Source organism: Aethalodelphis obliquidens, unplaced genomic scaffold (genome assembly GCF_003676395.1).
Source record: "Aethalodelphis obliquidens isolate GAN/ISIS:26980383/991018 unplaced genomic scaffold, ASM367639v1 scaffold41, whole genome shotgun sequence".
In the NCBI taxonomy this organism is placed as follows: Eukaryota; Metazoa; Chordata; class Mammalia; order Artiodactyla; family Delphinidae; genus Aethalodelphis; species Aethalodelphis obliquidens.
The window spans coordinates 11,007,619-11,030,346 of record NW_020837985.1 but is presented as its reverse complement, the minus strand read 5'-3'; the positions used below and the strand labels follow the sequence as shown (position 1 = coordinate 11,030,346).

At 41.6% G+C, this 22,728-nt stretch overlaps 1 long non-coding RNA gene across 5 annotated transcripts in view; it reads right to left on the bottom strand.

Moving 5' to 3' along the window:
- Positions 1 to 22,728, bottom strand: part of LOC113633865 (uncharacterized) — a 300,566-nt gene that overhangs the window by 81,687 nt on the left and 196,151 nt on the right. For 2 of the 5 annotated variants that reach the window (XR_003438390.1, XR_003438394.1), the window contains exon 5: positions 21,901 to 22,096. The exons of the other annotated variants lie outside the window; for them this stretch is intronic. This is a non-coding gene — a long non-coding RNA (uncharacterized LOC113633865). The remainder of the gene's footprint in view (positions 1 to 21,900; positions 22,097 to 22,728) is intronic. 5 annotated transcript variants of the gene reach the window in all.

The window sequence follows — 22,728 nt, the reverse complement described above, 5'->3', positions numbered from 1 at the left end:
GGGCGAGCAGACAAGCCCCTCGGCTGGTGAGTTCCGGTCGGCCCGATCCTCTGCGCTGGAATCTGTCCGCTTTGCCCTCCGCACCCCTGTTGCTGTGCTCTCCTCCGCGGCTCCCAAGCTCCCCCACTCCGCCTCCCGAAGTCTCTACCCGCGAAGGGGCTTCCTAGTGTGTGGACACTTTTCCTCCTTCACAGCTCTCTCCCGCTGGTGCAGGACCCGTCCCTATCCTTTTGTCTCTGTTTAGTTTTTTCTTTTGCCCTAACCAGGTACGTGGGGGGTTCCTTGCCTTTTGGGAGGTCTGAGGTCTTCTGCCAGCGTTCAGTAGGTGCTCCGTAGGAGTTGTTCCACGCGTAGATGTATTTCTGGTGTATCTGTGGGGAGGAAGGTGATCTTCGCGTCTTACTCTTCCGCCATCTTCCCGGAAGTCCCCTCACTCAACTTCTTGAATCTGTAGATTTATGTCTCTTGCCAAATTTGGGAAGTTTTCAAGTCTTCAAGTTTTCAAGTTCTCAGTCCTCTCCCACCTTTTTATTCTCCTGGGATTGTGATGACATGAATGTTGTACCTTTTGTTAAAATTCCACAGGTCCTTGAGACTCTGTTTATTTTTTCATCTATTTTCTCTCTGTTGTTCGGACTGGATAATATCTATTCTATCTTACAGATCACTAATTCTTTCCTCTGTCCCTTCTATTCTGCTGTTGAGCCCACCAATGAGATTTTTATCTTGGTTATTGTGTTTCTTTTCAGTTCAGAAATTTCCATTTGGTTCTTCATCTTCTATGCCTTTGCTAAAAACTCCTTTTTTCTCTTTGCTTAAGCTTTTTATCTTTTCATTCATTTCAAGCATGTCTGTAGTTGCTTTTTGAAGCAGTTTTATTTTGGCTGCTTTAAAATCAGTGTCAGATAATTCTAACATTTCTGCCATTTCACCATCAGATGTTGTTGGAATATTTTTTCTTTTTTCATTCAGTGTAAGATTTTCCTGGTTCTTGGCATAATGAGTGATTGAACCCTGGACATAACATATTTTCATATTGTGTTATAAGACTTTATGTCTTATTTTAAACATGTTTTAATTGGACTTTTTAATCTTTTTTTTTTTTTTTGCCAAACAGCACACGGGATCTTAGTTCCCTGCACAGGGATTGAACCCATGCCCCCTGCGTTGGGAACGTGGAGTCTTAACCACTGGACCACCAGGGAGGTCCTGAATTTTTTTTTAACACTGCTCCTTGCATTGTTTCTGTTTCCCCCGAATTACTTTTTTGGTTTCTCTCTTTCTTGTTGGAAGTTTTCTTCAAGAACATGATGATTCTATCTTGTCTGTTCATATTTAAAAGGGAAGCTACTAAAATGTTGTGAGAGCTCTCTAGGTGTGGGCAGGGCTTGTTAACAGCTATATCTCACTCACTTTAGGATGACTGGGTAGGGCTCCAATAATTTGTTGGGGGAATGAAAGATGCTAGTGTCCACAGGCATTTCCTTTGGGGATAGTTAGTCTCTTCTCCCTTCCTAGAGCCCAGCAATGGAAGGGGTGGGGGAGTTTGCCTCTTTTATTCCCGCCTCTGCTTTTTTTGATGGCTTCTGCAGAATAAACCTGTCTTTTCCAGGGGAGGGGAAAGCTGTGATACAACTGTGTGGGATGGGAGATGCAATATGGAAAGGAGGGCACTGCTCCTCATAGAGACTGACACGTTCCTTGTTTTCATCCTTCCCTTTCTCTACGCCTCACGCCTCTAATTCCAGAGCACTTCTGAGTTTCAGTGGAAGCAACACAACTTATTTTTTATTGCAAGGCTCCTACTGCTTGACTATCTTTGTTTTAATAATTTTTCATCACCTTTTAAATGACCAGACACTGGTCATCTTTCATCTTATGTTATTACCCCTCCTATTCTTCCTTTTTGTAGGTTTATGCTTCTTTTTATTTCTTTACTTGCATTTCAGAACGGTTTGGGGAAGGGGAGAAGGTAGATGCCTATGTTCCATCCACTGAAAGAAAACCTCGAGGTTTTGTTCCTTCCCTGGTCCAAGGTTTGCTGTACTTTCTTTGCCAGTCTCACAAGTCCATTTAAGTGTGGTACGATGCAAAGTAGGAACTCACTTTAGAAGATGTGGAATTTGATGATCAGAGGGGTTAGTGAGTTACCAAAGGTCACACAGCTCCTCAACTTCTGTTCTCCATTAGCCCACAATGACTTAAATAGGCTACCTTCTGCAGATCCTGTGATCCCAGAAATTATCAAACTACTTTTAAAAAACACACCAAATACAAAATTCATTTTGCTGATATCCCAATGGTTTTTCTCCTCTGTAAAATGATGATACTAATCACAACCCTGCTATTCTTGCAGAGGGTTGGGAGGATCCAAAATGAAGGTAGTTTGGGTGGCCTTTTACCAAAAAGAAAGCAATATATGTTGTAGTGGTCCTGGATGTGTTTGGTTGTCATCATGACTGTTGCTGTTGGGTAATTGTTTGGTCCATATTTGGCGAAATTTGGGCAGCAGCGAGTAACTTGAAAATGCATCACTGGACAAAGGAGAGTCAGCAAGGTTTAATGAGGAGAACCTGAGCTCTGAGTTCAGACAGGCATTGGTGCAGACCCCAGCTTTGCCTCTTCCTAATGATGTGACCTTGGGAAAATCACAGAAACCTTCCTGAGGCTGTATTTGCCTCTCTGCAAACTGGGGAGACTAACACCTACCTTTCAGAGATGCTGGGAGGATTATAAAAATCTCACATTTCAAGCACCTTGCACAGAGCCCAGCAGGTGACCTTCCCTTCCTCAAGTCTCCCTTCCCCTGATTCCATCAATAAAGTCTCCTCCTAACACCCCCTCAGGCCAACCTTCCATGTTGGACATGAGAATAAAACCTTATAGTCAAAGGAGTCCAAAGGCCCGGGGAAGAGGACATTTGCATTTAAAAAAAACTATACTTTTTCATTAACGTTTCTAATAAAACCAAAGTCCCAAGGAAAAGTCAAAGGAATTGGCTTTACTTCACCCAATAGAGAGAGGTCTTCGGTAGGTTTCATAACTGCCTTCAAGTGATGATCAGAACTGATCATCAGCAATAATGTGCATCAAGAGTCCATGGACACAGTTACAGCCTGAAAACCCAGGTAGACTAAAGGGAAATGAAGGAACATCGACTACAAATGTGAGGTCGAGAAGCAGGAAGCCAGAGGAAGCTGCGGGCTGTCCTCTCTCCCTGCTCTTGATTTATTCCTGCTACTTACTAGGCGGCCACCCAGCTCTCCCTACCAGGATCACTGAGCTTATTATTCTCAGAGCACGTGGTGATCTTTCACGCGTCCACGCCTTTGCACACAGTGTTCTCTGCCCGCCGTGCCCTTCCCTTTACCCCAGCTCCTTCTGGCACACTTTCATCTTGCAAGTACTCTCTACCACCTCCTCTAGGACTTCTCCAACTGCTCTCCCCGGCCCTTGGCTTCTCCCACAGCACTTTGGACTCACATCGATGACAGGACTTACTACAGTGCATTTCACTCTTTGCTTGCATATGCTTCCCTACTTGACTTCGGGGGAAAGGCCTGCATCCTATACATTGGTTTTATACCCTCCCAGCATGCTAGCTAATTACCTAGTATATGACAGGGGCTCAAAACTGCATGTTGAGAGAATTAATGAATAGAAGAATGAGTGAATTCAGCAAACATGACCACCAAGCTCAACAAAGTTGTCTTTTTTTCAATGATTCCTCCTAGACGCTTCTTTCTGGCTTTGTAGCTTGCAGAGGTGCGGGGGAGGGGCGTTAGGAGGTTGAGTTTAATCACGCAGGTGAGTTAGTGCCTCTCTTGCAAAACGTCCCACCATTCTATGCTCACGTTTCCCATGTGCCACGAAGCCCCCAAATAACCACCTCATGGAAATTCCTGCCTCAGCACTTGCTCACGCCTCTTACGAGAAAGCCCACTCCATTCCCTTCTGCCTGGATAACATCTTCTCCTCTTTCAGGACTCAGCTCGAGGATCAGTTTCTCTGGGAAGCCTTTCCTGTCCCCCTGGTTTAATTTAGGTGCCCTTCCTAAGTCAACCCTAGCACCCAATTTGCCTTTATCCAGATATTGAGTGGTTATTGCAAAAGGAAAGTAAATTGGATTAGAGCAAAATCTCTACTACTAGAGATGGAGTGGAAAGATATTTACATGGTCAAGTCAATAGGACTTGATAATGAATCGGGTATGGGCAGGTAACGGAAAAAGAGTCCTCAAGAGTAAATACCTTGCCCAAGTTTACACAGAGTCGACAGGTAGCACAGCTTACATTCACACATCTGATTCCAAAGCCCTTGGTCTATATCATCCTGCTATTCATAAGCAGCATTTCTTTAGCAAATATTTCATTATTTCATTAGCAATATTTATTCAGTCACTCCACAATACACGTTGAGCCCCTACTATTACCAGACACTGTTCTTGGAATTCATCAGGGAGCGCTATACGGAAAGATCCTCACCCACATGGAGCTCACGCTCTGTAGGTTATCTTCCTCTGTTGGCCTGAGCACCCCTCATTCCTCGTTTCCTCAGTGCTCAGCGTCCCTGCTTCCTCAAAACAGATCAGTTCTTGATTGCTCCAAGTTTCAGTTCTTTTTCTAACTAACCCAGCATTCACTGACTTTTCTCAGACCACCATGATGTTCACTCTAATTTCTATCTGTTGCCCAGAGAACTGAAGAGCCCTATAATGTTTGAATCGAGGAAGATTTTCTTTAAGAAAAAGCTCACAGGATTTGAAGCCACAAAATGCTGCATCTAAGCACGGTCTCTATCATCCCTGAGCTCAATGTTTCCTCAGCCATAACAGAGGATTTGGAAGTTTAGTTGTCCAACAACTCCCTTCCCCATCCTGCTTCCATGGGGAGAGAGTACCTCCTGATCTTTGATGTGGGGCTTGGCTTTGTAACTTATTTTGACCAATGAAACATGGGCAAAATGGCAGTGCGCCAGCTCCAAGTCCACACATTGGGAGCTCACGTGTTTCCTCTTGCCCTTCTGACAACTTCAGATTCCCACCGTGGAGGAACATGCCCCAGGTAGATGCCACCCATCCAGATCATCAGGTCTAGGGTGAGATACATAAAGGAAGGCATCTGCCCTGGGTAGCCACTGGCTTAGCTGGATGGTTCTGACTCAGGGTCTGTCACAAGACTACGATTGGGTGGTCATTCGTGGCTTCATTCATCTCAAGGCTTGAATGGGGTAGGATCTGCTTCTCAGCTCACTCCTGTGGCTCTTGGCAGGTCATGTCCTTACTGGCTGTCTGAAACATCAGTTACTTGTCACATGGGCCTCTCCAACATGCATCTTGCTTTCCCAAAGGGAGATACCCAAGCCAGAAGCTGTAGTCTCTTTGTAACCTAATTGCAAAAGTGACACCCCATCATTTTGCTGTATCCCATTTGATACAACTGAGTCACTAGGTCCAGTCCACACTCACATAAGGCAGAGACCATTGGGCCATCTTGGAGGCTGCCTGCCACAAATAATAAGGTACTAACAATTACTACTGATAATAATAATAATGGTGAAGAGAAAGAGTGTTATTTTTGCTATCAGAAAGAATATGGGTTCAAATCTCAACTCTACAACCTACCTAACATGAGACCTAGGACAAGTCACTTACCTTCTCCAAGGCTCAGTTCTCCATTTGTAAACACAGGATGATACTGAATTTTGCATAGATACTATGTGACAGAAGTGAAACAATGGATATGAAATGCATAGTGTGGCATCTGGCACAAAGGAAGAGGAAAAATAAATGACGGCATCATTATCGTATCGTGTGGGGTTTTTAGCTCCAGCTAAATGTAATTGCATTCTCCTGGCATATTTTTTCCTAAAGAATTGGCCTGTCTGAGTTACTGGCCAATTTGTTAGACCATGAAAGAAATGCATCATCTGCTTCCAGTTCCTTAGATCTTAGGAGTAGAGATAAAATGCCAATGGATGAGGTCATGAGAGCAACAGAAAACCCTAAATATGTGCTTTCCCAGCTTCTGGGCTCAAAAGCATTCTGGAAGACTCCAGGAATACACAACCTCTCCCCTTCTTCTAGGGGAAGAATGGACTCTGTTAGTCCAAGGTAGCACCACAGACTCCAGCAAGGAGGCCAGGAGAGCAAGGAGGTCTATTCTCCCAGAGTCGTGGCTATTTTAGGTTTAATATTTAGAGAGATAAACTTGCTGTGCCTTTGATATTTGTGAAGGCATTTCTCCTACTCTTGTAGCCTGAGGCCATTGCAGAGTTCAAAGGATAGAGTCAATTTACTGAGTCAGACATCAGGAGGGCCTTTATATTCAGCTCCAGATAAAGACCAAATATTAATTTGTAAGGGAAAGATGAAATGTGTCGCTTTTTAACTAAGAAAAAACAGAAGTTGTGTAGATTTCTCACAACTGGGAGGAATTCATCTGGTCCCTAGCCCTTGGGGTTAGGTGTTGAAGTGAAAGCAGTCCTTGGGATTTTTATCTACTTCCACGTCTGCAACAGTCGATGAGCTGAGCTGATGTGGAGGAACCACAGGAGCATGAGAAAGGCCACCAGACCCATCAGTGTCTGCCCTGATGTCTGAGTTTCTACCACTTGAGAATCCCTCCACTGGAGAGACAATATGGTTCTGGAGACAGAGCACGTGAATCAAAGACAGAGGGATGAATTATATCTCGGCTGCTTGCCGGCTATGCCAAATGGGCCTCCTGAATTTGGTTTCCTCACCTGGAAAATGGAGAGTGATGACAATACTTGCACACAGAACCTGCTTACGTGAATATGAAAATGCACATAAAAGCATTTTGTCAGTGGTGATTAGTCAATTCAGCTGTTTGTTAACCAGCATTTAGAATTCTATCTTTGATATTCACAGCAGTTCCGGAAAGAGTAGAGTTCTCGTTATTCCTCTTTTACAGGAAAGAAAACTGAGGCTCAAAGAGGTAATTAACCTGCTCTTTGTCGCCCTGCTAGATTTTGTAGTTGTTCCTGTTGCTGCTGTTACTGGTAATTCTCATAATTTCTGAGAATTACTTATAAAATACAAATTTTACCATTCTAGTTACCTTGAGTTGTTTTTTCAGCCCTTACCTCTCCAGCTTAAACTCATTTTCTCAATTTTTATGGATAATAGAACCAAAAGAATCATATAAAATTGCTTCTGCATCTACTATGAAAGTAGCATTAAATGTAGTTTTTATTATATCATTAAAAGACTCATATATTGTATCAGGTAAAAAATTCCTTTAAGAAAGTCATGTCAGGAAATAAATTTGTACTTCTTTAATAAATGGTATCCTTTCTTCTAACAGATAATAAGAGCATTCCAATCTATCACATTTTCTCCTTTGTTGCTGCCACCAAAAAGTGTCTAAACCACATTGACTCAACATTGTCTCATATTTATCCATTCAATTTTTTTACTCATTAACCAAATATTTAATTTGGTTAATTAATTACCTTCTGTTCCAAGCATTGTGCTAGGGGCTAAGGATACTGCAATGGAAGAAATATATTTATAAATTTCTTCTCACTTAGAGCTTATATTTTGTGGAGAATACACATAAATAATAAACATGTATAGTGCATAAAATACTGATAAATACTATACAGAAAAAATGCAGAGAAGAGAAACAAAAAGCATTCGAATAGAGGAGGGGAGGTGATAGGTTGCCATTTTTACGGGGTGTCAGGAAAGTTATCATAAAGGTGGTGACATTTCTCCCATTTCCAGCTATATCTTAGCCAGCTTAGATCAGACCAAGCTTCTCCCTGAAGACAACCAGAAAAAAAAAAAAAAGATAATTATTTTTAAAATATTAAAGAGCTATTTAACTTGAAGGGCCAAGATTCAAGAGAGAAGAGAAGCACAGAGAAGTGAGCCCTACATCGTGCCTCTGCTTGAGGTATTTGCTCATTAGTAAATAATGACCAAGAGGCCAAGAAACCAAGAAGAAACTGTGCTGAGAGGCCGAGAGTTCAGCCATATCAAAGGGCTAGGGAGAAAACATTGCAATTCAGAACAGGTCATGGAGGAGGGGACACGGTAAATACCACGGGCTTTCAGCTGGAACCACTGAAGTTCTACAACCCAGGAATAAGGGCATACTAGAAATTTGCCAACTTCCACAAAGACTGAAGACACAGCTTCAACTCAGCTCAATCCCAGACTGGCTTATTATCCTCCTAATCCCTAAATTCCTGCCAGAGGAAGATAATTTCCTCCCAGAGTCTCATGTTAGTTCTAGAATTTTTTCACACACAGTAGCTGGAATTCAGTGAAATTTACCAGGCATATCAGGAGACAGAACCAAAAACAAGAGAAAAAAAGCAGAGGCAATAGTAACAGACCCAAAAGAGGTCCAGAAGTAAATTTTTTAAATAACTGCGGTTAATATGTGCAAGAAAATAAATGGCCAGGCAGGAAATTTGACCATAAAACTGGAAACTATTTTAAAAAATGATTAAATGGAAACTGTAATATTGAAAATATAGTATCTGAATTTAAGAACTTAATAGATTGGTTTAAAAGAAAACTAGGCACAAAAGAATAAAGGATTAATGAACTAAAAGACAGGTCAGTAGAAAATATTCAGACTAAATCACAGTGAGACCAAAGGGTGGAAAGCACAGAAAAAAAGAATAGGATACATTTGACACACAACCAAAAGATTTAACAGTAATTAAAGTCCCGGAAAGAAAGGACAGAAAAAATCAGTTGAAAAGACTGTGACTGTAGACTTTCCACAAATAATGAGCTAATGAAACGTATCAAGCCGCAGATCCTTAAGCAAAGACCTGAGATAGACCTCCACTACTTTATGGTGGAGCTGTGAAGACATCTTAACTCTGTACTAGAGTCTATACTCTGAGCCTTGGGCACAGCAAGTACAAGCATTCTAAGGCAAGGATTCCAATTTGACTGGAGATGAGTGAATAAGCAGGAAAGTAGTAAATTAAGTCAAAGGGGTGAAAGGGCAGGATCAAGTAGAGTCTTGTTGAACCCTTTAACCTATTTAGTTTTTATTCAATGTGACATGGTAAACCCTTTTCTCGAAAGAAGCATAAAAACATAATCTGACTTATCTCTGAAAAGGAGCAATTACCATGAAGAGAACAAGTTTCTTATTATTCCTAGCATTAGTTTTCTATCATTGCACCACAATTGCCTCAAATTAAGCAGCTTAAAATAACACACCTTTACTATCTCACAGTTCTGTAGGTCAGAATTTCAGGCAGGCTCATTTGGGCTCTCTGCTTGGGGTCTCACAAGACTGAAATCAAGGCACAGGCCACACTAGGATTTTATCTGGAGGCCCTAGGGATAGCATTTGCTCCCAAGTTTGTTCAGATTATTGGCTGATTCAGGTCCTTGTGGTTGTAGGACTGAGGTACTCATTTCCTTGCTGGCTGACTCTCAGCTCCTAAAAGCTGAAGGCATTCCTTGCATTGTGCCCCCTCCATCTTCAAAGCTGACAATGGCACACTGAATTCCCCTCAAGTTTTAATCTCTGAATGTCTCTTCTACCACTAGAAGGAGAAAACTTTCTGCTTCTAAAAGACCTAACTGATTTACTAAGGCCACCCAGTTAATATCCATATTTTAAGGTCAACTTATTTGGGACGTTAATTATATCTGCAAAATCCCTTCACAACAGTACCTAAATTAATGTTCAATTGAGTAGCCAGGGGACTAAAATTTTGGGAGAACATCTTTAGAATTCTGCTCCTATTTCTAATTTTCAAATGAGAAAAATGAGACACAGGGAGGTTGTGACCTGCCTAATATCACACTACTAATTATAATTGCCATTGCTTTTTTGTTACTGGCCAGTACATTAATAGACTAGGTAGGGAAGGCAGGAGAAAAGAAACCAGTTAGAGTTCTATTACAATAATCCAGGCCAAAGATGACTGAAGTGTTGATGAGGGTAGTAATAGCAGAAATTATAAGAAACAATTAGTTCTGGATATATATTGAAGGTATAGTCAGCAAGGGTTGTTGATTGATCAGATGTGGGATCTGAAAGGAGGTGCCAAGATGACTCCAAGGTTTTTGTCTGAACAAATAGAAGGACTTTTACTGAGAATATATTTACTAAGTTTGGGAAGTCTGGAGGATGAACAGGTTTGTTGGGGGAAGATCTGGTTTTAGACATGTTAAATTAAGATGTCTCAGGCATTCAAATGAGATGTCTAGTAGGGTATAAATTTGGAGTTCAGGGGGCTTGTCAGTGAATAGATGATATTTAAAACTCTGAGACTAGACGAAATCACAAAAAGAATATAAGTATCATTAAAGAAGAAAAGAGGTGCAGAAACTGAACCCAGGATACTCAACACTTAGAGGTCAGGAAAAGAGAAGGAACTCAAAAAGGTGATAAAGAAGGAGCAGCCACTTATGTAGGAGGGAATTCAAGAAACTATGGTGTTCCAGAAGCCAAGTTAAAGTATTTTACTGAGGAAGGAGTGAGAGGTCATCTGTGTGAAATGATGCTGAAAGGTAAAGTAAGATGAGAACTCAGAACTAACCATCATATTTAACAACACAGAGTTTATTGGAAACCTTAAAAAAGAAAAACAATTTTTGGTGTAAGGATGAGGGTACAAGCCTTATTGGAGTAAGTTTCAAGAAATAATGAAGAGAGACACTTTGGAGAATATGAATATAGACATCTCTTTTTCATTGTTTTGCTGTAAAAACAATCAGAATTTAGGCCTAAGACGTACAAAAGCATCAGACAGCTGAAGTCACGGGGCTAAAAAATAACCTGAAATCCAAGGAAAGACAGACCTTGAAACCTGGCTCACCTGTGGCAGACCACAGAAGAAAGAGATGCTGGGCACCATACAAGCAGCTAAAAATAATCCAACAAACTGCTAAAGGCTAGATGTGGGCTAGTATGAGACTGTAAAACACTGGAAGCCAAAGCAAAAGATGAAACACATAGGGGGCTTCCCTGGTGGCGCAGTGGTTGGGAGTCCGCCTGCCGATGCAGGGGACACGGGTTCGTGCCCCGGTCCGGGAAGATCCCACATGCCGCGGAGCGGCTGGGCCCGTGAGCCATGGCCGCTGAGCCTGCACGTCCGGAGCCTGTGCTCCGCAACGGGAGAGGCCACAGCAGTGAAAGGCCCGCGTACAGCAAAAAAAAAAAAAAAAAAAATGAGGAAACACATAAAATTCTCAATTTATCCAAAGGAGGCAACAACAAAAAAAAGAGAACAAAGAGTAAATGGGACTAATAGAAAACAGCTGTTAGATTTAAATCCAAGTGTATTAATAATTACATTAAGTATAAATGGTCTAAACACTCAAATTAAAAGATTGATATTATCAGATTGATTCTAAAAGCAAGACCCAATTATATGCTATCTATCAGAAACAAACTTTAACAATGATTGTTAAAAGGATGCAAAATACTTACCATACAAATACAAAAGAGAGCTAGAGTGGCTGTATTAATACTAGGCAAAAATAAGACAAATATGTGACGAATGTCAGACAATTTCAAAGCAAGGAAATATATCAAGGATAAAAAGGAACATTATTTAATTCTAAATTGGTGAATCCTTAATATGTATGCACTAAACAACAGAGAGGTGTGTGTTTGTTTGTTTTAAGCAGAAGGAAGGGTCAGTATCTGGAGGAGAATATAGGTTTAAGAGAGGTATTTTTTAAGTAGCAAAAATCATAGCCTATTTCCATGCTGATGGGAGTGATCCAGTTGAAAGGGGGAAATGGATGACTTAGGAAAGAAGAGGAAGACTTTATGAAATGATACCCTTGAATATGCAAGAGTGTGTGCTAATTAGGAAACCAAAGTGTAGGTTAGTCTTAGACAAGACTGGTCATAAACAGTAACAGGAGAAAAGGCAGAGAGGTAATTCCTTTAGGATTAACATGTAGCCTTTCTCTTATATGTTGCTCAAGAGTCCCTACTCTATACTTACTTTTTTAAAAATTTTACTTGAATTATTTAAACTAAAAAAACAACAAAAAATTCATACATTTCTCCCACCTTCCCATCCCTTGCCTCTTGTAATCACCAATCTGTTCTCTGTATCTATGAGAGATCATAGTATTTGTCTTTCTTTGTCTGACTTATTTCACTTAGCATAATGCCCTCAAGGTCCATCCATGTTGTCACAAATGGCAAGATTTCATTCTTTTTTATGGCTGAATAGTATTTCATTGTATGTAAATATACATATACACACACACACATACACCACAGTTTCATTGTCCATTCATCCATTAATGGACACATAAGTTTTTTCCATATCTTGACAACTGTAAATAATGCTGCAATAAACAAAGGGGTGCATGTATCTTTTTGAATTAGTGTTTTCATTTTCTTTGGATAAATATCCAGAAGTGGAATTGCTGGATCAAACAGTAGTTCTATTTAGTTCTATGTTTAATTTTTTGAGGAACTGCCTACTGTTTTCCATAGTGGTTGCACCAATTTACATTCTCACGAACAGTGCACAAGGGTTCCCTTCTCTCCACATCCTCACCTATACTTGGTATTTGTTGTCTTTTTGATAATAGCCATTCTGACAGGTGTGAGGTGATATCTCACTGTAGTTTTGATTTGCATTTCCCTGATGATTAATGAGGTTGAGCATCTTTTCATGTGCCTGTTGGTCATTTGTATGCCTTCTTTGGAAAAATGTTAATTCAAATGCTCTGCCCATTTTGTAATCTGATGTTGATTTTTTGCTATTAAGTTGTATGAGTCTTTCATATATTTTGGATATTAACACTTTATCAGATATACAATTTGTAATTATTTTCTCCTATTCAGTAGGTTTTTTTCCCCCGTTCAGTATATTTACTTTTAATATCATTATTGTGTAATTTTAATCCTCTTAAAATTTAAACCATCTTAAATTTTTTGTGGGGGACGAAATTTGGAATATATAAATATATTAATTTTTCAGTTTAACTACTTACACTTCAAGTTCTGGAAAAACTGAGCATAGATAAGGTAATTTTGGTGAAAGAGAGAGAGGAAGCAGAGATCAAAAGCAAAGTACTCTCGGGACTTCCCTGGTGGTCCAGTGGGTAAGACTCCGTGCTCCCAATGAAGGGGGCCTGGGTTCAAACCCTGGTCAGGGAACTAGATCCCACATGCATGCCGCAACTAAAGCCCAGTGTGGCCTAAATAAATAAATATTAAAAAATACATATATATATGGAAAGATCTCTAAAGTAAGTAAAAAAAAAAAAAATTAAAAAAAAAAGGCAAAGTACTCTCCTCAGAATGTAGACTCATTCTGTAGGTGGAGAGGAGGGATGCATTACAGGATCCTGGGCAAACAGGAAACAGTTTAAAATCCCTGGGTTCCTATTCAGCAAACAGCCACGGGCCAGGCACAATAAATAAGCACAGACCCTGCCCGGTGGGTAAGGAATTTAAGAGCAAAAAACTGCCCTGAAAGGTACAAAATCTCTTTTTGCTTATTTTGTTAGTTGAAAAATTGGGGCAAAAATACATGTTTTCCTACCTCGCAAGGCCTTTCTGAATATCATATGACAATTATAAACTGCAAAGCCTTGCACAGAAATTTGATATTTTATGGGATGAAATGCCAGCTAAGTCTACTTCCAACCCTGACTCCTCGGTTTCCATGATTATATGAGAATACGTGATCAGATTGAAAAGAGAACCTTTGTGTCTCTACATGAGTATGGCTCTCAGGTTATCTGGACACAGGATAAGAGATCTCTACACTGAGATCTTCCCATGGGCTGGCTACTATTTCCCATTTATGTGTCAACTCAAATGGCAGCTCCTTAGAGAGGCTTTCCCGAATTATCCAGTCTAAAATACCCCCAATCCCACCCCAGCCACTTTTATCTTCATAAAATTTATCATTATATAAATGACATTTTTGTGTCTGTTTCTTGTTTATGCCTGTATACCTCTCCTATTATAAAGAAAGCTCCATGCGAGCAGGACGTTTGTCTTCCTCACCTATGTGAGTGAATAAATGAATGAACAAATGCATTAAAAGACAAAGCACAGGCTTTGGAGTAAGACAGACCTAGATTCAAACCTGGCTAACTGGCTGACCTTGGGAGAGTTACTGAATTTCTCTTAGCCCCAATTTCCTTCCTGGGAAATGCAAATAATAATTCTTGCCTGAGGGTTATTGCAAAGATGAAAACAAATGCAATCAGGACATGTAAAATACCTGATACTCTTAACAAATAACAGCTCCAAGTTCAATTATGAGGAGATATGCCGTTGGCCAAAGGAAAGGAAATGGAAAAGGGGGTTCAATCGTGCACTCCCATCTGAAAGTAGGCTCCGCAGTGTTTCCTGAAGAGCACATGTGAGAGTGGAGTTTGATAGGGCAGTTCTGATGCAACCCAGCTGTCTTACCAGTTCCTTGCCCTTTCTCCTCTTTGAATGACCGGGACTCCATCTGTGGGCCTTCCTGCATTGTGCCATGTCTTGGGGGTGGTATAAGAAGGACTTGCCACTTTGGGACATCCGCAGTGAACTTCTTGGCCACACTTCACCCACCTCTGAGAATCAGCATGCCCAGACTGTTGGACCATCTCCTTCCTCTCCTTTCCCTCATCTGCTCTCCCTCCTGCCAGCTGGGCTTCCTGCCCCCAACCAGCTGGCATCTCCAGCCAAGCAAGATGATGCCATCTAAAGTTCTTCAGACTTCTTTCCAAAGGAACCAAGCAGAGAGAGAAGGAAGCACAGTCCTGCAGCCTGGCTCAATGTCTTGCTAATTGCTAAATAATTTGTCCGATGTTACAGCGCTGTGGATGAGGAAGCCAGCATTCTAACACAGGAGCACATGGCCCCAAGACCTCTAGTCCTTGGCCATACATGCTGTATCTCATAATGGATAAACATATAAATTCCTGGGGGTTTGTATAACCTGTCTTGATCACCATTCTTAGTCCCTAGCTCAGGTTATACAAACCCTCTTGTGGAGTTCCTGGTGGGAGAAATAATAAATGAACTGCGCAGTAAGAGCCATTCATCTGCTCAGAACCCTCCAGTGGCTCCCCTCACACTCAGGAGAAACCACATCTCAGCCAAAGTCTAGAAGCCCTACATGACCCACCCCCTACTACCTGTCCAACCCATGCCAGCCTCTTTCTTCCTGGCTCCCTCTGGCCGGCCGCTGGCCCTGGAACATGTCAGATGTCCTTCTGTCTCCACGCTTTGGCACTGGCTGTTCCCTCTGCCTGGAACACTGTTCCTCCAGGCAGCTGCATGGCTGATTCCCTCACCTCTTTCAAGTCGGCTCAACTATCTTATGCCGAACACCTGTCCTCCTTCCACCCCACACTCCCCTTCCATTTTACCCTGCTTTACTTTAAACGTAGCATGTAATAGTTTCTCCAGTAACATAGCATGACTTTATTTATTATTTATTCTGTTTCCCTCTATCAGAACATAAGCTCCATGAGGGTGGGGATTTTTGTCTGTTTCATTCCCTGATGGTGCTCCAAGCGTTAGAACAGTTCCTGACACGTGGCAAGTTCTCACCATGCTTGTGGAGAATGAGTGGAGGAAGGAGAAGGGCAGGGTAGTGAGAGAGCAATTTACAAAGAGGACCTGATGTAGTCTGGGCAGGTCACAGTTGGGATAAGGATGACGTGAATCGGAGGTGACGAGATGAGAGGTGGAGAGGGAAAAGAGGCGGTGCTGCTGAAGAAGAACACAGTATAGGCAAAGGTCTGTGGAGGGGAGGGGCTTGTTAGCCTTTAAAATTAGAATGTTAAAAAAAGAGTATGCCTGTCCTGCCCTAGGAATAAAGATGCAGATGTAGAGAATGGACTTGAGGACACGGGGAGGGGGAAGGGGAAGCTGGGACGAAGTGAGAGAGTGGCATGGACATATATACACTACCAAATGTTAAACAGATAGCTAGTGGGAAACAGCCGCATAGCACAGGGAGATCAGCTCGGTGCTTTGTGACCACCTAGGGGGGTGGGATAGGGAGGGTGGGAGGGAGACGCAAGAGGGAGGAGATATGGGCATATATGTATATGTATAACTGATTCACTTTGTGATACAGCAGAAACTAACACACCATTGTAAAGCAATTATACTCCAATAAAGATGTTAAAAAAAAAAAAAAAGAGTATGTGGCTGGTGCACGGTGATGAGATGGTGTTAGTGAGTCAGTCGGTCACCCAGCCAGTGATGGATCTGAAATCTGCCCCATGCAAGGGGGTTCAGCCTACATCCTCTTTATCCCAGATCTGCACAATCCAGTGTAGTAACCACCGGCCACACGCTGCTGGTGAGCACTTGAAATGTGGCCAGTGTAACTGATGAACCACATTTTTCATTTTAATTAATTTAAATATCAATTTTAAAACTGATATTCAATTCAGTTATTGGAAAATTTGTAAGAATGTTTGAAACAACCTCGGTTGTTGTGAATCCACTTTTCCTACCGCAAGTTTTATGAAATTTAAGTAAAAATCAAGTCATTCCAATAAAAAGTTAGAATCCAAAGAGAGATGTGTTAAATGTGTAAAATTCACACATTTCAAAGACTTAGTATAAAAAGGGAATGTAGAGCTTCTGGGCTGGTGAACACGTGGAGATTCAGGGAGAGTCATGCGCTCAGAGGTCAAAGGACATAAAAGCCCCATGCCCTTCCCCCATACCCTGCCTGATGCATCTCTTCCATCTGGCTATGCTGATTTATGTCTTTTATAATAAATCAATCATCTAGTAGGAAAACTATTTCTCTGAGTTCAGTGAGCCGCTCTAGTAAATTATTCCAACATAAGGAGGGGTTGTTGGAACCTCGGATCTATAGCCGGGCCAGCAGAAGCACAGCTGACAACTTGGACTTGCAATTAGTATCTGATGCGGGGGTGAGGGAGAGAGTCTTGCAGGACTGAGCGCTTAATCTGTGGGAACTGATGCTCTCTCCAGGTAGACAGCGTCAGAATTGAGCTGAATTGTAAGACACCCGGCTGGTGTCAGAAAATCGCTTGGTGTGGGGAAAAAACCCATACCTTGTATTTGGAATCAGAATTGTCAGGAGTATTTTTTGTAATTGCAAAATGTTAGATACAACTTAAATGACCATGCATAGGAGAATAGTTGAGACAAGTTTGGTACATCTATACAATGAAGGGCTCTGAAGTTCAATTAAGAATGAGAAATCGGTCTTCCCTGGTGTCGCAGTGGTTGAGTCCGCCTGCTGATGCAGGGGACGCGGGTTCGTGCCCCGGTCTGGGAAGATCCCACATGCTGCGGAGCGGCTGGGCCCATGAGCCATGGCCGCTGAGCCTGCGCGTCCGGAGCCTGTGCTCAGCAGCGGGAGAGGCCACAACAGTGAGAGGCCCGCGTACAGAAAAAAAAAAAAAAAGAGAGAAATCTTTGGGAATTCCGTGGCGGTCCAGTGGTTAGGACTCTGTGCTTCTACTGCTGAGGGCCCAGGTTCGATCCCTGGTCGGGGAACTAAGATCCCATAAGCCACACAGCGTGGGCAAAACAAAACAAAAAAAACGAGAGAGACAGAGAGAGAGACAGAGAGACAGAGAGAAATCTTTGTGTACCAATATGGAGAGATTTCCAGAATATATTTTTAAGTCAAAAATAACAAAGTGCCAAAGAATATCTATAGTGTGAACCCTTCATATAGGAAAGGGAGGGATATTTCTTTAAAAGTATATCTGCTCATTTTTGGAAAAGGATACGATGAGGACAGGAAAGATAAACCAGAAACTAAGGAGAATGCTTTCTCAAGGCTAAGGGACAAGAACAGGGTATAAAGAATGTTGGCCTAGGAACTAAGTAGTAGGGAGGGAGAGGGAGAGGGGACACTTCTGTCAGTCTACCTTTTTGTACAGCTTATGAGTTTTAGGAGCATGTCAAATAATGAAAATCAGTCACAGTGTGGGTATCCTCCCCCCCCCAAAAAAAGGGAATATAAAATACCTTTATCATATTGACTACACAGTGAAAAGGCTATATTTTGGATATAGTATGTTAAATACAATATATTATTAACGTGAATTTGCCTGTTTCTTTGTACTTTTTAAAATATGGCTGCTAGAATTTTTAAAATTATATATGTAGCTTGCATTGCACTCCTGTTGGGCAGCTCTGCTCTCTGCTATGAGATCCTGAAAAGGTCAAGCTTGTCTTACGCGTATTTGTGACCCTGGTACCCAGCTGGGAGGGAAGCTGGTACAGAGAAGGGTCTCCAGGGAGGATCGCTGTGAATTCCTCCAAGCCCCCGGTGCCAGACCAGCCTTCTCGCTCCCAGAATCCTCCAGCGGCATTCAATCTTCCCTGGAATAAAGCAAGCGCAGAGCTGTGCCAGCCAGCAGCACGCTACCTGGAAGGCACTGCTATTTATAGCTGATGCCATCCGTGAGAAGTAATAGTCCCTCAGAATTCTCAGAAGAGTTTGCCTTTCGATGAGAGCCCAGCCCGATTAGGAAAGAGAAGACAAATTTGTGGGTGTTTTTAGGCCATCCAATGTACAGTCGGGAGCACGGAAACTCAGATCTGTCCTCCTCCAGGAGACTGAGCACAGCTGCAAAGTCAGAAGTGGGCTTTTGCACGAGGAAAAATAATTAGCTTCCCTGTAAACAGGCTCCATGGAGAAAGTCAGTGCACGGGTCTGTCTGAGGGGGAGAGAGAGGGTGCAGGGCGGAGGAGGGGGCCCCTCAGAAGTTAACAGAAGCAGCCACTCATTTGTGAACATTGCTTAGTGCTAACTGAGAAAAATTACGAAAATAAAACCCATCTTGGAGAGCTCTCCCTGCCAAACCAATAAATAAATTGGAATTCTCTTGGTTAAGGGGAACCGATGTGTAATCTTGAGTCTCCGTGCAAAGACTCAGAGACAGATAGCCTCTTGTCTCTTCCTTTTCATCAAAATTGTGTCCAGTACGTTTCAGTGAGAGAAACAACTTGGCAGGAAGTGACTAGTTCTTCACTCTGATCTATGATGAGCAGCCTTTCCCCGTTGACTGGGTTCACTAACAGCCACAGGCAGTGGGAAAGCACTGAACACAAGTCTGGAGATGGTGGCACTGATTAGTTGTTCTTGGGCACGGACATCTGGGTTACATCTGGAAATTGCTACATTTTTAAGAAGTGGTGTAATTTCTTGACATCTCTGACAACATCATGAGGGTGTATCCCCTTCGCATTTTGTCTTTCGAACTGCCTAACTCACATGCTCACACATGGGTGTGCACACCCACATATAGCTGATTATTTATAAAGCACTTTACAGTTTGCATAACACTTATCATAGGACTCATCATTATAACATCATTAAGTATCTGCTATTATTATTCCTACTCTCAGAAGAAGAAATTGAGGCTCAGAAAGGTTCATTGACTTGTTCAAGTCACAGAAGGAGAGTGGCAACCAGGACTAAATGCAGGTCATCCAACATCCAGGCTTGGGATTGCTTCCTGTATAACACTCTATCTTCAACAGTCATTCAACAAACACCTATTCAGCGACTACTAATAATGATGACTGTGTGTCTGCCGTGTGCTTTGTGTTTTCCATACATTAGCTCATTAATTCCTCAAGCAACAGCCTGAAATATGTAAATATCAGGAAAGTTCATCAGACTTCCAGTTAATGACAGAGGATTGAAACAAGCTTTTATTTTTTCTCCATGCTAAAAATCCACTAAAATAATGATGGGGCTTCCCTGGTGGTGCAGTGGTTGAGAGTCCGCCTGCCGATGCAGGGGACACGGGTTCATGCCCTGGTCCGGGAAGATCCCACATGCCGTGGAGCGGCCTGGCCCGTGAGCCATGGCCGCTGAGCCTGCGCGTCCGGAGCCTGTGCTCCGCAACAGGAGAGGCCGCAGCGGTGAGAGGCCCGCATACCGCAAAAAAAAAATAAATAAATAATGATGAATGAGATTTTTGAAAGGTCAGCTTACTACATGTCAAGTTTTCCTTTCTTTACCCGGATCACCTCAATTTTTTATTTTTAATAAATTTATTTATTTATTTTTTGGCTGCATCGAGTCTTCACTGCAGTGCATGGACTTTCTCTAGTTGCAGAGAGCGGGGGCTACTCTTGGTTGCGGTGCATGGGCTTCTCATTGCAGTGGCTTCTCTTGTTGCGGAGTACGGGCTCTAGGCACCTGGGCTTCAGCAGTTGTGGCACACAGGCTCAGTAGCTGTGGCACACGGGCCCACCTGCTGGCTGTTCTTTTTACCTGAAGATTTTGAGTGATACCTCCCCCCGAAAGGATCCCTAGTTGAGAATTTGGGATTCTCCAAGCATAGTAGCTAAAAATATAAAGAGCTAAAAACATATGAAAGAAAAGAGACATTGCTATAGGGTCTAATATTTTACTAACAAGTTATCACATTTTAAGTCACCACAATAAAGAAAAGTCTCTAAAAGCTTCTACAGAAAAGTTCTCATTTTAAGATGGTGGAGTAAATGCATTTTGGCTACCTTCTCCTTCCAAAAATTTCCCCCAATAACAGTAAGAGCTAGAAAAAAAGCAATGCATTTCATCTTCCATGAAACTAAAAGACATCTTAACACACTATATGGGAAGATGGACTACAGAAGGAGGAAAACAAATGACTTAGCAGAGAGAACATTTCAACCTAAGTGCCTGCAAAGAGAGGAATCAACCCAATTTGCCCCTCCAGGAACAGAGAAAGGCTTAGAAACTAACAGGACAGGATGGGGTATCAAACGAGGCACAGGTGAGAAGGGTGGTGTGAGCAGCTGAACACAGAAGAGTGAAAAGTGTGAATAACAACAGTTTAGACGCTTGCGTCCTCGTCCCAACCCCTGTCCTACCCTCTAAGACACCATAGGTATTTTTCTCCTTGAGTCTATACTTTGCAGAAAATAGGTTAAAAGTAAATGCCTATAAATATGTAAATGAGGTGGGGACCGTCCACTGTCCCTTGATTTGAGGATCATTCCACAGAAAAATAAACCTACTCCAGGAAAAGCTTATAAATCTCTAATGAAAATGTCACCTGGCCTCTACTGCCCTTCACTGGAGACCACCAGTGCACTCAGGGCCTACACCTGGGTTTAAGCACCTTTACTCATTAATGTGAACAGGCAGTTGAGAATTACTAAAAATTGGGAAAATCATCCTACTTGATAAAAGAGATCTGAACACAGAGGCAACAGGATTAATGTAGAGAGCATAAAAAACTTCAAAGAAAGTGTAATTAAATATCATCAGAGAAATAAAAGGAGATATTATAATCCATAAAACAAGAAAAGTGCAATCATAAAAAGTACATTCAGAGAATAATTTAGAGTTCTGGGAAATTAAAAATATGATGAGTCAATTTTTTTAAAAAGATTCAAAATAAGTGCTTGACAATAAATTCAAGAAAGTTCCTCAGAAAGTAGAATAAAAAGACAGGCAATGGATAAAAAAAAAAAGAGGAAAGACAAGAAAATTAAAAGATTAATCCAGGAGGTTGAACATCCCACTAATAAAGAGTTTTCAGAGAGATCATAGAAAATAGAAGGAGGACATTATCACAGAAAAAAAATGCAAGAACATTTCCTAGAATGGAGATACACAAATTCTCTCTGAGTCATAAGTAAAAATTATAAAAGTCCAAAGTCCAAACTAAAGTATATCACTGTGAAACTTCAGAATGAAAGAAGATCCTAAATGCTCCTGTAGGGGAAAAATTACATTAAAAAGTATGGGAATATGAATGGCATTGGACTTCCCCATAGAACATAGGGAGCTAAGAAAATGAAGCAAATTACTTCAAAATTCTAAGGGAAAATAATTTACACCTTAGACATCGATAGCTACCCAGATTGTAAATCGAGTGTGAGCATCAAGTGAAAAAATGTTTTAACATGTCAAGTCTCAAAAATGCAATTCCCACTCACTTACCCTTTCTCAGGAAGTTACTGGAGGAGGTGTTCCAACAAAATGGGAAGGTAAACCAAGGAATGGAAAACCCACTTCAGGGGCGTGGGGAAGGGAGCCCTGAGGATGATGGCAGGTGGATGTCTGGGATCACAGCTAAGGATTCATTTAGAGAGCAGTGGGTCCCAGGTAGCAACAGGAGGATGAAGGCACCAGGAGGCTGCAGGAGAAAAATAGGATGGATGGAGTATTTGATAGGTTTGATGATGTGGAAAATTGACCCATCTCTACATCATTTAGTAGAGCTGTTACAGGGTGTAAGAAAATAGCCAAATGATAAGAGCAAACACATAAATAGTGCTTACTCTTTTTCAGGCACTGTTCCAATTATTTTACATATATAAACTAAGTAAATGAAAAATTAGGCAATTAATAATTCAAGGAAAAACTAAAAACTTTGAAAAAAAGGAAATGTAGTCATCATGCATTACTAGGCTCAGTAGTGGACAGTGTATATAATTATAGCAATAAAGTGACTTGATATAAATTTGGATTTTAAAATGTGACCTAACTATTTTGAGAGAATAAGGTAGAAGAGCTTAAAAAGAGCACAATTCCTCACTTGCTACCTTAAGCGGAAATCCATCGAAAATGCCTAAAATATACTCCAGTGTGACCCCATCTTAAGTTAACTAATTACATCTGCAATGATTCCATTCACAAATAAGGTCACATTCTGAGATGCCGGGGATTAGGACTTTAATATATCTTTTGGTGGGGGACACAATTCAACCCATAATGGTCCCCTATAAAGGAATGATCATCAGAATAGTGGTGGGTGTCTTGCCAGCA